Source organism: Staurois parvus, unplaced genomic scaffold, assembly GCF_062004578.1.
Source record: "Staurois parvus isolate SC_StPar_1 unplaced genomic scaffold, SC_StPar_1.0 ptg000048l, whole genome shotgun sequence".
NCBI lineage: Eukaryota > Metazoa > Chordata > Amphibia > Anura > Ranidae > Staurois > Staurois parvus.
The window spans coordinates 18,760,502-18,775,658 of NW_028317844.1; positions in this window are offsets into that span (position 1 = coordinate 18,760,502).

Here is a 15,157-nt window from a genome sequence, read left to right on the forward strand (position 1 = left end):
CTGTGGAGGGATGAGGGAGGGGATGACTTAGTGTCTCAGCGAATAACTGAGAGTCTGAGCCAAGTGCCAGTCCAGGCTTCTGGGTGGATCTTGACCATATGGTCAGGATCTTTTCAGGGTCTGGGCCGGTAATACTACATCATCTACAAAAAAAGTGCTTCTATAGCAATCTGTAGTCTGTAAGTGTACATTATAACACTTTTGGAAAAGTGTCTTGCTGATAAACAGTACCTTCTCTGCCTTTAGGAGCTCCTGATTTGCAACTCATATAGTGCAATTTCTATACCTGCCTTATTTTGTGACCAAACAACATTTAAATACCCCATTGTGCTGATTTCTCCCAAATCTTGGGTACACTGGTTAGGTCCCACCTTTATTAACTATTTCAGCTCCAAAAGTTTTACCGCCTTTTATGACCAAGCCATTTTTTGCTATTCGGCACTGAGCTATTTCAGCTGGTAATTGCACGGTCATCCAAACCTAAACCCAAAAAAAAGTATGTATATGCCTTTTTCATGCAAATAAAGCTTTCTTTTGGTGGTATTTGATCACCACTGTTTTTTTTTTTTTAAATGAAAATTCAGATTGGATAAAATTCGGTTTCCATGCGAATGTCTGGCAAGAGCTGAATTTGGGTGAACGGCGATGTATTGTTGTGCATAGAAATTGCTTTGCCCCACAATCAAATGATACAGATCTTCCATGAAAAACAGCCAGGGGGCTAAATGCTAGTGCTGGCAGTGAACGGGACTGATCCTGCTAACACTGCATTTTTGGGGACATTATACTAAAGCGGCACTAGTATAGTTCTGTTTGTGATCAATATATTGATCCATACAAACACTATACTAGTAATGGCGGTGATCAGCAACCTGTAGCGTGAGTGCGATAGTGTGCAGGCAATCTAATGCTAGCTGACCCTGGCTGGGAGGGGCCGTAACTGACCCTGATGCTATCTGATGTCAGTAGTGGCAGTAATACAGTTATCAGTGAAAAATTGTATATACTGCCACTGTACTAATGGCACTGGCTGGGTGACGGGGTGATCAAAGGGTTAATAAGGGCGGTCAAAGGGTTAAATGTGCTAATCTAATTTGTGTGTGTGTGTGTAAAATGTAGTGCTTTTACTCCACAGTGTGGAGCATTAAGACAAATCCATTTAAAAACGTAGTGCAAATTGGCAACTCACTGTTCAGCAGATAGAGTACGCATGTAAAACATCTTAGGAGGTTCCCCAGGGTGGTCTGGATGGTTTATTGTGACCTCTGTAGTCCAAGCCAGGAAGTAAGACAATGAGGAGCGGCCGACTGCTGCAAGGACTGGCATGGAGCGCAGGATGGCGTCAGACTGGAAGTGATGTCACCAATGGGACTGCCCACTTTACGGAGTTACGTCCCCTTGGTGACCTCAATTCTGGTCCATCCTGCATTCCATGCTGGTCCTTGCCGCTCCTCAATACCTTAATTCCTAGCTTGGACTACAGCGGTCATGATAGACCATCCGGACCACCCTGGGGAACCTCCTAAGATGTTTTACATGCATACTCTATCTGCTTAATAGTGAGTTGCCAATTTGTACTCCTTTAATAAATGGATTTGTCTTACTGCAGTTCTACTGCACTTAGTCTGGCGCTCCTCTGTGTCTTCTCTCTAAAATGAGAGAATCCCTGGTGGTCAAAGACATCCCCACTATTCCTGTTCTGGGGACAACTCAAATATGGGATTTTCTTTTACTTTCACTTTCAGTGATAATGGTTATCAAGACTAATAGAGAGGGTGAATCTCCATAACAGGGGCAGTTAGGGAACAGTAATTAAAACCTGGCAGATGTTTAATTCCCTCTCCACTCTATCCAAAACTAACAAAATGTTTTGCCTTTTAGTTATACTTTAAAGTGACTCTAAAGGTTGTAATTTAAAAGAAAACATAAAAATGAACATGTTATACGTACCTGCTCTGTGCAATGGTTTTGTACAGAGCAGCCTCTTATTTTTGGGTCCACCGCTGGTGGTCCTGGCTCCTCTCCCCAGCTGAGTACCCCCAACAGCAAATCTCCTGCTATGCGGTACTCAGGCAAGCTGGCTCCACATCCATGCTCCTGTGAATGAACATTGTCCATTCACACACATAGCATGGCTTGGCCCCACCCCCCACTCTCTCCTCATTGGTTGGCTGTGTGAGCCAATGAGAAACCTTGGTGAACCATGGCTCTCATGCATATCACTTGATCGAGATGGGGTTCAGGTAAGTATAGGGGGAGCCGTGGGGGGAGCTGCACTGAGAAGGTTTTTTACCTTAATGCATATAATGCATTAAGGTAAAAACCTTCTACCTTTAGAACCACTTTAAGGATATTCAGCTTTAACCATCAGCTTTTCACTGGTAGATCTTGGTTGAGATATACTTGCTTGCCAACATTCCGTCCGTGAGGTTAAGGGTTGAGTATCCAAAGATTTAGTTTTTCCCTTACAAGCATTCTTGTTTTTGTTGACCACTTTTGCTGTTGGTTTATGTTTTCTCCTGTCTGTTGTTTCCTTATTGTGGTTGCTGGTTTGCCTCCACTTTACTGCTGAGGTCCATCATTTCAGATAACAACCTCTCCCTAGTGGTGCTGCCTGTTCTGCTCTGGAACACCATATTTTTCTTTTTGCCCATCCTTATAATAGAAATTTCCATATTGCTTCCCTTTTCATTTGATCTCTTCAATGGCATTTTAGTGGCTCATCCTCAAGTTGGATGCCTCACACGTCTAAGAATTACTATATTCCTGTATGGCCTTATGTACTACTTGCTTAAAAAACTAAGACAAGATAATTAGGGAATATATTAGTCCTGCAGTTGAAAATCATGTTATAGATCACAGGTGACATTGCACGCTTAATATTTTTTCTCAAGTTAAAAGAACTAATTATAATGTAATGAAGTAGCATAGACAACCTATCCCAACCAACCCCATTCTTTTTTAATTTAGGCAGCATTAGAGCAGAAATATATTATTCTGCTGGTCTTGAGCACCAGACTAAGGTTTTTACAGGAATGATTGATTACTTTTGGGCCTTCTTCTTGAAATGAAATTGAATGAAAGTTCTAAAAGAAGTCAGTTTTGTGCTAGTCTAGTGTGATCTTCCAGTGTCCTCCCCACAGCTGTAGTCAATGTGTCCAACCATATAGTAGCTGGTCTCCCTCTTTGTTTTGTGCCTCTGATCTTTCCAAACATTATTTCCTTCTCTAGTGATCTCTCTCTTCTAACAGTGTGACCAAAATAGGACAGTCATAACTTCATCATTTGGGCTTCTTGTGACATACAGTAGCTGGTTTCATCTCTTAGTTAATTGATCTGTTAGTTCTATGCGCTGTCCGCAGCCATATACTATCCTTCTTCAGCAAGAAAGCCCAAATGAGTCGATCTTCTTTTTGTCCTGTTTTCCTTGTGTCCAGCTTTCACAGCTGTAATTGACAACTTGACAAATTGAGAAGATGAGTGCTTGGACGAGTCTGATCTTCTTTTTGAGTGTAATTTCTTTACCTTTGAATACTTTGTGAAGAGTCTTAACGTTTTGTGTACCAAGTGCTATACTGCGGAGCATTTTGTCACTACTAGTTGCTTCTTTGTTTATAAAATTGCCCAGGAAATTAAAATGTTTTACAACTTCTATTGTATCATCATCAGGCTCAAAATCGTCATCATTTTCTGGGCTCGTGATCTTTGTCTTGTTTATATTCAGTTCTAATCCCATGTTTTGGCTATGACTTTCCTCAGTAAATGCAGCATATCTTCTTTGCTGCTGGTGATGAGTGTTGTGTCATCTGCATAGTGCAGGTTGTTTATGTTTCGACCACTAACTTTGATACTGACAGACTCTTCTTCCAAATTTGCATTTCTGATTTGGTTTCACCATATAGGCTGAGCAGGCAAGGTGACAACATGCATCCCTGCCTGATGCTTCATGTTATTGGAAGCCAGTCAGTGTTGCCGTATTCAGTGCTTACTGCAGCTTCTTGATTTTTTTTTTTTTTTTAGTTTATCAAATGAGTTATGCGTTTTAGTATTCCCATTTGCAACATAGTCCTCCACAATTTATCATGATCCACACAATCAAACACTTTAAAGTAGTCAGTGAAGTAAAAGTATGCAGCCTTTTTTCTAAAAAGGATAAGTATACTTTTGTATAAATATTTCTTTACCTTCCATAAGCATCTCCCCAAAATGTTTTGTACTTACCTGTCAAAACTTTCAGATCTAGGGAGCCAGCACAGCCGACACTGCAAATTCGTCTAGTCAGTCCCTTGGTTCTTGTGCAGAAACACCCCATTTAATTATATAGAAAGGCTGTCTATTAATCATCCAAATAATAGACATAACATAAGGAAGAAGGAGATTGTTTCACATATATAGCACTACCTCCTTAGGAGTCGCTGAGTTTTAGGACCCCCTACAGCTCTGCAAAGCCAGGCAAGACGAATTTCCTTCCACACCTGCATGCTGAAGTCAGCAAACAGTCCTTGAACTTGATTTTGATGTTTTAGGGACCCAGAAACTGCCCCTTAGCAAAACTGCCCCAGATGAGAAGCTAGTTGGGTTTTCCACCTGACTGTTCTCTCTCCCTATCCAGCCCAGGGGGTGCAGGACTACGCACTCTGTCTCTCCTATGAGCTTGGTGGGTTGGTGACTGCTTCAGGCCCCACGCTGGGCTGGCTCCTTCCCTGTTCCACAGGCTGTCCCCCTCACAGGCTCCACATTCCATCCTTCATTCAATCTCCCACCCGACACACTACTCTCCTGCTGATCAGGATCTATCATACTTAAGGGCTGCCCTGACCCCATGCCAAGCCTCCTGCCTGGGGATTGGTCAGAGTCCCTTGAGCATTCAGTTTAGCCCTTCCTTACCCCCACCTACTGCCTTCCAGAACCTTCTCAAGCTTCCAGAGCAGGAAGAGGTATCAGAGAAATGACCTGCAGAGCCCTCAGCCCCGACCTAAAATAATCTGGCTGACTCTGCCAAAAAAAACAAAACAAAACTAACTAGCTCCCCCTAGCTAAACTTGAAGGGCAGTACACATATGGGCAGGAGAAATGAGGGACTCGGTTTCCAGAGTTTGCCATAGTGGCTGTGTGGCACTCCATGTACCATACAGCATGCATATACAAGGGTGTATATAACTTTATGGGGGTGCTGGTGGGTGGGGGAAAAAGGATTATTATATACCAGTATAATCCTTAACAAATTTATATAGTGTCATCATATTCTGCAGTGTTTTGCCATAGATATTACAGCATTCATATCAGATCAGCACTGGAACCAGTCTTTGCAGAAGCCAAGCGAGCAGCTGTTATATTTTTTGAAGAAAGGAAATGCCTTGAAATACAGGAAACACACATCAACTAAGTGCATATCCTGATAGAAACTCAAATCCCAGAACTGCAAGACAACATTAGTAATCAGCTTAAAATTATTTATTGCCTCAGTGCTCGCCATAAACATTCTCAGGCAATCAAATATAGATTTATTACATAATAAGGCATACAAGTGGTTCTGGACCTTGCATAAATAACCAAATAACTTGCAAATATATATTCCCAAACTCTTAGTAAACAATTGGGATATGTTCTTAATACATAAATCTAATTCGGACAGTCCAAAAGTCCCTGGCAAAAGTCTCCAAACTACACAAACAGCATTTCAAAGCAGAACAGGAATAATTAGAGAAAATCTGCAGTTTTGATTTCATTTAATCTTAGAAACTTTATCAGAGCAGTGGCTTAATTTACCTATTCAGATTTATACATTAAAAAAACCTTACAGAAATATTATAACAGTAATAAAAAACAAGCCAAAAATAAAATACACGTTTGTATAGGTGATTAAATAACTAATGGGTTATTTAAAGGTTTAACACTGACCTCTAGTGGAATATTAGAAGACTACACATTCAAAGTTTTAACAAATCTAGATGAAATGCTGTCAGTAAAAATGGTATGCAGAATTAAAATCATTGTTTTATATGTTATATGTATATTCTGTTCAATTTTTAAGATAATTTCTGAGCCTTTTTAAAGAAAAAAAATAGATTTATGTTGGTCACTTTTTCCATATCCATTCTATAGGAAAAATCATGGAGTATCCTGCTTGTAGGTATGTAATTCAAATTAATATGGGCTGGCTTTTTTTTAAATCCATTTCATATAGAATCTGTTGAGCCATGGCTGAAATATCACAAACAAAATGAGGTAACAACACTCAGTTGTCCTTTATGATGGATTAATGTCCTTTCAACCTATATCAATAAACAAACTTTTCTATAGAACTGAAAGAGAATGACTGATATAGTGACTTGCTGTCTGCATAGATTGTTCGTTTTCAGTACAGTTAGTGATCATTAGTACTTCCTGTAGACACAAGTTCCTGTTCCAAAATTTCATTGATTTCAATATTTAGTTTTTGTTTTGGCTTATATAGTCTTGCTAGTAAAATTATATTTTTTATAATTATTTTTTTTTTACTTATTTGCTCTGTTGTCACCATAACAAAAAATGAATAGAAGTCTATGATTTTAGAGTTGTCAACAGAACAGGAGAAGAAGAGAAATCTTCCAGTCGCCTGTCTGTTGTCAGCTGTCAAAAGTTGAATTTCCTCTGAGACTCAACCCTAGATTCTCTCAAACAGGCAGCATGTACACTGATTATGATATTTTAGGATATAATAATTTAATTGTGCAATAGTACTTAAATTGGGACTACACTGCATCTAAGCACCACAAACCAAAAACACTATTTTAATTATTGTTATTATTCATGGAAAACTCACCCATCCATCCATGTCTCCATGCTTTGGTTTGCTGAGAAATCACGTTAAACCCCCCCCCCCCCACCACCATAACATTTCTGGCTGTTGCCATCTTGAGTAAGGGCAGATGATTTCTGTGACACTTAGTTCCTCTAATCCATCTGCCCCTAGCTCAGACATGAAGGCAGGAGGGTGTTCATTAACTGAGAAAATACCCCCCTCCGAAGACTCCTGGGATGTTTGATATAATTTGTTTAAATAATGATAAATAATAAAAAAAAACTGTGCTACATGCGTGAAAAGGTGCTAAATACCGCTATTAAACAAACAATAACTGTATAAACACATAAACAAAATGCTGCCACTCTAAAAATAAATAGATGAAACACATAAAAGAACAAGTGATCAAGTAGTGCATAAACTCTTATCCGTGTGAAAAATTACAAATATATATGTAAATAGAAAAATTAAATAAAACATATTTAAAAATATAAAAAATAAAAGAAGTGTATAGTCCCCAAAAAAGTTAAAATGATATTACTTTATCCACCAAAAAGTTCTTCAAAAACTTCTTAAAGGATGATCACCACATGAAAAAAATCAAAACTCAAATAATGACCATGTAAGAGAAAAGAAGAGAATACACCAATGGTGCAGTACAAAACAAAGCTCCTTTATTGCAAAAGTGGACTGTCACTTACAAGACAAAAGAAAATTAAAATCCCAAAGATGTTGCATAAATGTGCCTTAGGGAAAGAAAGCCGAGCCAGTGCTCTCACCACCATTGGACACTCGATCACTGACACTCCTGTGTCACTTCTGGTTCCGGTCGGCATCACTTCTGGTCGCCACACAGCCACGACCTATGGTGAGTGTACACCTGAGAAGGGGGAACCCCATACTTTTCACAAAACATATTTTTTCACGTGGTGATCATCCTTTAAGAAGGTTTTTGAAGAACTTTTTGGTGGATAAATTAATATCGTTTGGACTTTTTTTGGGACTATACACTTCTTTTATTTTTTATATATTTGTTTTATTATTTTTTATTTGATTCATTTTTCTGTTTACATATATATTTGTCATTTTTCACACAGATAAGAGTTTATGCGCTACTTGATCACGTGTTAAGTGTTCTTTTATGTGTTTCATCTAATTATTTTTAGAGTGGCAGCATTTTGTTTATGTTTATACACAGTTATTTTTTGTTTAATAGCAGTATTTATCACTTTTTCACGCATTTAAAATAGTCAATATTGATTGAGAGAGTGAAGTTCCGCTTTAATATTTTAAATACTGCTAATTATTTTTTTTCAATTGAATGTTACACAGTTATGCATTTTTAACCTTTATTTGATCAGTTAATCATTTTAATAATTATGTGAATCAATTTGGTTAACTGCTTAGTTGCTATTTTTGATTTTGTTCAGATACATAAAAGTTACAGTGTTACACCAATCTGACTGATGCGTAACAAAACTGTGCAATTTGTTGTTATGGAAGAGGCAACAGCAGAATAGAAAACAGTCTCATTAAGGCTAGGTTCACATGTGTGCTGGTGGTGCCGCTGCAGATCCTCACGAAAATCCGTGCAGCCGCACCACCCGCACAGAGAAATGCGGACCCGCGGGTGGCTGCCATTAGTTCTAATGGCATGCCGCCCGCACTGGAAAACACAACCAAACTGGGAATCGAGGTTCCCATGCGGGCTGCTTTTTCAGAAGAAGTGCAGGGACTTCTCTCCTGCGTGTCAGAGGGCACAGGAATCTATTAAGATGCATGGGCTCTTGTGCCTGTGCAAAATGCGGCCCGCACGGCTGCATATATGTTAACCAGGGCTAAAAGACTAAACTTCTTTGTACTTGAACTAACTGTACCTGGGACCATCCAAGGCTTAGCAATTCTGAGCAGATCTAATTTGTGATAGAATATACTTAGGTTGGAGAGCCCCATTACACAATTGCATTTTAGTAACATTCATGCTACTGCAGTGGCATCCCTAGGCAGGTGCAGGGGGTACACGCCGCACCGGTTGACACCTACCGCACGGGGTGACACCGAACCTGCTCCATTAAAAGGTAAGTTGTAAAGCAAGCTGACGATCCCCGCAGGATGGATGGGATCTGCGGATTGATCATAATGGTTTGGAGTCCGATCCATTATGCTCCCCAATCCGCAGATCCAATCCATCCTGCGGGGATCGTCGGCATGTAACCTATACGGGGTGACACCGGACCCGCTCCATGAAAAGGCAAGTTGTAAAGTAAGCCAACGATCCCCGCAGGATGGATCGGATCTGCGGATTGAGCATAATGAATTGGAGTCCGATCCATTATGCTCAATCTGCAGATCCGATCCATTCTGAGGGGATCGTCGGAGGGGGTGTCACCAAGTGTTACCGCACTGGGTGACACCAACCCTAGGGAAGCCCCTGTGTTACTGCAATGTACAGTAATGCATGTTACATGGCACTCCAACACACCTCCACAATATACCTGCATTGCAGCACACTGCATGGCACTGCAACACATGGTAGTGCACTACAGTATGAATGGACTGAACACAGAGCATGCTATCACGCATCAATCCAAGAGGATGGGTGTGAAGCCAGTCTAATGTTTTCATGTGTTAATGCGTGTTAAACCCAGGTGCAGCAACACATATGTTCAACGCACCAAAAAGCATGAAAAGTATATTGAGCATGAGTGGCACTCTTTTAGAATTACATGATCAGTCCTGATGTTGTAATTAGAGAAAAGCTGCTGTAAAATTCTGTCTGCCTGTCACACAAGCAGAAAAAATATATTCCTGGGGGTGTTCTATATGCACAAATTGTTGCCATGGTTACAAATAGCTTGAATAGCTAATACACATGCTATATCAAATATTTTACAACAGTGGAGCAAACCTTTAAACAATGACTGTGTGTTTAAAGTCTGAAGGAAATGTGTTAAAAACAAGAGTGTAGGAAAGTCTGCAATTTAAAAAAGTAGGATTTTATCCACTAAGTCTGTCTGTGCATTGCCTAATATTACAAAGGAAGCCTGGGAACAGCCATTTCAAGTAATTTTATGCAATATCTAAGGAGAGAGCAATGTTGATAGTTTCAATCCTACTGCATGTTCTCTGCAGTTTTGCTCTATCAGGGGTTTAAATGAAATGCTCCAAGACTGCTGGCCTTCTACTGTTGATTACTCAGCAATGTCAGCACAAAAAGCAATTTCAGCGTTGCTCAGCTTGCACTACATCATTATGATATTGACTTGTGACAAATTCATTTTAAAGTTGAACTCTGAGAAAAAAAAAAAAGATTTAACTTCATGTTTTGCCTAGGTCATGATGAATAAAATGAAATACTTGCCTTATTCCATGCTCCTGCAGGTTTCCTCCTCTTTGTGCAACCGGGTCCCTGGTCATGGTAGGAGTCCTGCATTGTACGGGAGGATGCACAGGGTGCTTGGCAGTGGAGGTGAGCTTTAGACAGCACAGGAGTTTTCTGTGTCTAAAAACTATGGTATATATATTTGAAAATTGATCAATCCTGATGTACCGACTACCTATCTCGATTCTTGAAATGCTAGGACAGTAAAAATACCCTCCAAATGACCCCGTTTTGGAAAGTAGACAGTTCAAGGTGTTTAGGAAGAGGCATGGCAAGTTTTTGTCATGATTGTTTAAAAATGAAGATATAAATAAATATATTTAGCGTACTGTCACCAGAGCATCATCAAATGTGGTGGGGATCAGGAATACTGACTGGAGACAGTATGTAAAAAAAAAATAAAAAATTAAATACATTTTATTACATTTATTTTTAGCATTTCTTAATTTTTTTTTACATACAATTCAGTGACATTGTACTACTCTGGAGGCGTTATCAAGGATTATTTTTCTTTACACTGTTATTGCTTATAACATTGATGACCACTGTTAGGCTACATTCATACTAGCTTTGTCAACAGGCATCAGACAGGCGTTTGGGAAGCTTTTTTAACGCTTCTCAAACGCCTGTGAAAATTCTGCACATGGCAGCACACAGTGCTGTTCACACTGAAGCGTTAGCATTGCGGCAAAACTGGCGCCTGGTGTCGAGCCAGGAGGAGTTGAAGCCTCCCATTCAAGTCTATGGTGCTGCTCCTCAAACTCCTGGCAGGCGTTTGCAGTGCGGTTGTGACACGGTTGTGAGGTGTTTGCGGAGCATTAATACCATTTAACTTCATTACAGGCATTTGTGGGGAAGTCTTAACACTTGACAAACGCAAATCAAATGCCTCAAAACCATACATAGGGCCTTTGGGGAGCATTTGAGGAGTGTTAAAAACGCTTCCCAAACGCCTGTCAAACGCTATAGGGGCGTTTGGCAAGAGTTAGAAATAAAGTCAAGTGTGAACCAAGCAATTATTTTAACTGTCATGAATGGCTTTCATTCATGACAGCTTGCTTACTATTGTGATGCTGTGATTGGCCTTGATTGATCACAGTAGTAAGTAATCTGTCATGAATGGCTGCCATTCATGACAATTTTGTTTACATGTTATCATGTGATCGCTATGATTTTACATAGTGAGCACATGATATCCTGGCTGCTTACAGCTGCTGAGTACTTAGCACTGTGATTACAGGATCACACCGCTGCGCACTCCAGGGGGCACGCCAATGCTCATGAGCAGGGAGATGTACAGATACATTGCCATGCCTGCTCATGCCGCTGGACAGCACTAAATGTACTACTGCTGGTCACCAAGTGTTTACCCATATGGAAGAAAAATATATTTTAAATATATTTAAAAATATTCTTCCCAAATATATTGCCATATATTTGAAATGCTACAATTTTGGCCATATTCAATATATTTCAAAATATATTTCCATAAATCTCTACATATATATACTGCATGTTGAAATGCATTTTTATTACAAAATATATGAAAAATATTTTTAAGAATATATTTCAAATATACTGTATGTCTTTAAAAATACAAATCTACATTTTTATGTATGCTATACATATGCTAACATTTTTATGTATGCTATACATATAATATATGCTAAAATTACTTTTTTATATGTTTAAATATATTCTTCAGATTTTTTTTAACATATAAAAAAGTCATTTTAACATATCTACAAGCTCTTCAAAAAAAGAGAGCCCTCCTTCCAGCCAGACAGTTACACCCAACGTTCTCCTCTGAGTTTGACACTTCAAAGATTCTTAATTTCTCTCACCAAGACAGGAAGATTGCCACTAGAGATGAGCGAAGAAATGAAAAATTCGATTCGACTGATTCGGCGAATTCGTGGACAATATTCGATTCGAGTCGAATAAATTCGCTGTGAATTTAACTTAAAAAAGGGTGTTTCTAGGCTTCAGAGAGACTTAATATTAGTGCAGAACACTGTACCTTTAATTTAAATGCCCTTGGAGTCTGCTGGGGAAGAGAAATAATACTGTCTGTCAGTATGACATGCAGATGAGTGCCGTCGATCTTAGAATCACTGCACACTTCACTCCTTTGGCCAGTCACGGGGCCAAAACCAGTGTTTGGAGCCACAGTGTGGCGGTGGAGGCAGCAGCAATGGGAGGCCATACAGCAACCTATGACAAAATGGAAACCAGCAGGAGCGTGAGGAGACCTGAAAGTGGCACATGGCAGAGTGGGAGCAATGGGAGGCGGTACAGGGACCCAGGTCACACTGTGGGCCCAGCAGCAGCGTGACCAGGCGGTACGGGGGCCCATGGCCGATATGGGGCTTGGTGGCACCTATGGAAGGCCTGTAATCTGCCAGCAACCTATGACAAAATGGACAACCGCAGGAGTGTGAGGAGATTTCAAAGTGGCACATGGCAGAGTGGAAGCAATGGGAGGCCGTACAGGGACCCAGGTCACACTGTGGGACCAGCATCAGCGTGAACAGGCGGTACGGGGGCCCATGGCCGATTTGACCTCATTCATCCCATAGTCCTGCCGACTCACGAATAGCGTGGCCTCCTCAAAGGGCCTGAGCAAGCGCAGGTGTCACACATGAGCTGACAATGGCTGACATCTAAGTTACACAGGGAGTACCTTTATCCGCTTTTAACATCAGGAAATCTGTGATGGCCTTTAGCTGTTCGTAAAGGCGGTCTAACATATGTAGGGTTGAATTACACCTTGTTGCAACGTCACAGCATGAGGAGTCGGTACGGGGGCCCATGGCAGATTACATGTCTGGCAGCAGCTATGTGAGGCCCGTAATCTGCCTGCACCCTATGTCAAAAAATTTAACACACCAGCAGTGTGAAGAGACCTGAAAGTGGCACATGGCAGCAGAGTGTGGCGATGGAGACAGCAGCAATGGGAGGCCGTACAGGGACCCATGACAGACTCTGGACTTGGCAGCAGCATGAGGAGGCGGTATATAGGGGCCCATGGCAGATTAGGGGCCTGGCAGCAGCTATGTGAGGCCCGTAATCTGCCTGCACCCTATGTCAAAAAATTTAACACACCAGCAGTGTGAAGAGACCTGAAAGTGGCACATGGCAGCAGAGTGTGGCGATGGAGACAGCAGCAATGGGAGGCCGTACAGGGACCCATGAGAGACTCTGGACTTGGCAGCAGCATGAGGAGGCGGTATATAGGGGCCCATGGCAGATTAGGGGCCTGGCAGCAGCTATGTGAGGCCCGTAATCTGCCTGCACCCTATGTCAAAAAATTTAACACACCAGCAGTGTGAAGAGACCTGAAAGTGGCACATGGCAGCAGAGTGTGGCGATGGAGACAGCAGCAATGGGAGGCCGTACAGGGACCCATGACAGACTCTAGACTTGGCAGCAGCATGAGGAGGCGGTATATAGGGGCCCATGGCAGATTAGGGGCCTGGCAGCAGCTATGTGAGGCCCGTAATCTGCCTGCACCCTATGTCAAAAAATTAAACACACCAGCAGTGTGAAGAGACCTGAAAGTGGCACATGGCAGCAGAGTGTGGCGATGGAGACAGCAGCAATGGGAGGCCGTACAGGGACCCATGAGAGACTCTGGACTTGGCAGCAGCATGAGGAGGCGGTATATAGGGGCCCATGGCAGATTAGGGGCCTGGCAGCAGCTATGTGAGGCCCGTAATCTGCCTGCACCCTATGTCAAAAAATTTAACACACCAGCAGTGTGAAGAGACCTGAAAGTGGCACATGGCAGCAGAGTGTGGCGATGGAGACAGCAGCAATGGGAGGCCGTACAGGGACCCATGAGAGACTCTGGACTTGGCAGCAGCATGAGGAGGCGGTATATAGGGGCCCATGGCAGATTAGGGGCCTGGCAGCAGCTATGTGAGGCCCGTAATCTGCCTGCACCCTATGTCAAAAAATTTAACACACCAGCAGTGTGAAGAGACCTGAAAGTGGCACATGGCAGCAGAGTGTGGCGATGGAGACAGCAGCAATGGGAGGCCGTACAGGGACCCATGACAGACTCTAGACTTGGCAGCAGCATGAGGAGGCGGTATATAGGGGCCCATGGCAGATTAGGGGCCTGGCAGCAGCTATGTGAGGCCCGTAATCTGCCTGCACCCTATGTCAAAAAATTAAACACACCAGCAGTGTGAAGAGACCTGAAAGTGGCACATGGCAGCAGAGTGTGGCGATGGAGACAGCAGCAATGGGAGGCCGTACAGGGACCCATGAGAGACTCTGGACTTGGCAGCAGCATGAGGAGGCGGTATATAGGGGCCCATGGCAGATTAGGGGCCTGGCAGCAGCTATGTGAGGCCCGTAATCTGCCTGCACCCTATGTCAAAAAATTTAACACACCAGCAGTGTGAAGAGACCTGAAAGTGGCACATGGCAGCAGAGTGTGGCGATGGAGACAGCAGCAATGGGAGGCCGTACAGGGACCCATGACAGACTCTGGACTTGGCAGCAGCATGAGGAGGCGGTATATAGGGGCCCATGGCAGATTAGGGGCCTGGCAGCAGCTATGTGAGGCCCGTAATCTGCCTGCACCCTATGTCAAAAAATTTAACACACCAGCAGTGTGAAGAGACCTGAAAGTGGCACATGGCAGCAGAGTGTGGCGATGGAGACAGCAGCAATGGGAGGCCGTACAGGGACCCATGAGAGACTCTGGACTTGGCAGCAGCATGAGGAGGCGGTATATAGGGGCCCATGGCAGATTAGGGGCCTGGCAGCAGCTATAGGAGGCCCATAATCTGCCAGCACCCTATGTCAAAAAATTCAACACACCAGCAGTGTGAGGAGACCTGAAAGTGGCACATGGCATGAGACACTGTGGACCTGGCAGCAGCATGAGGAGGCGGTATATAGGGGCCCATGGCAGATTAGGGGCCTGGCAGCAGCTATGGGAGGCCCATAATCTGCCAGCACCCTATGTCAAAAAATTC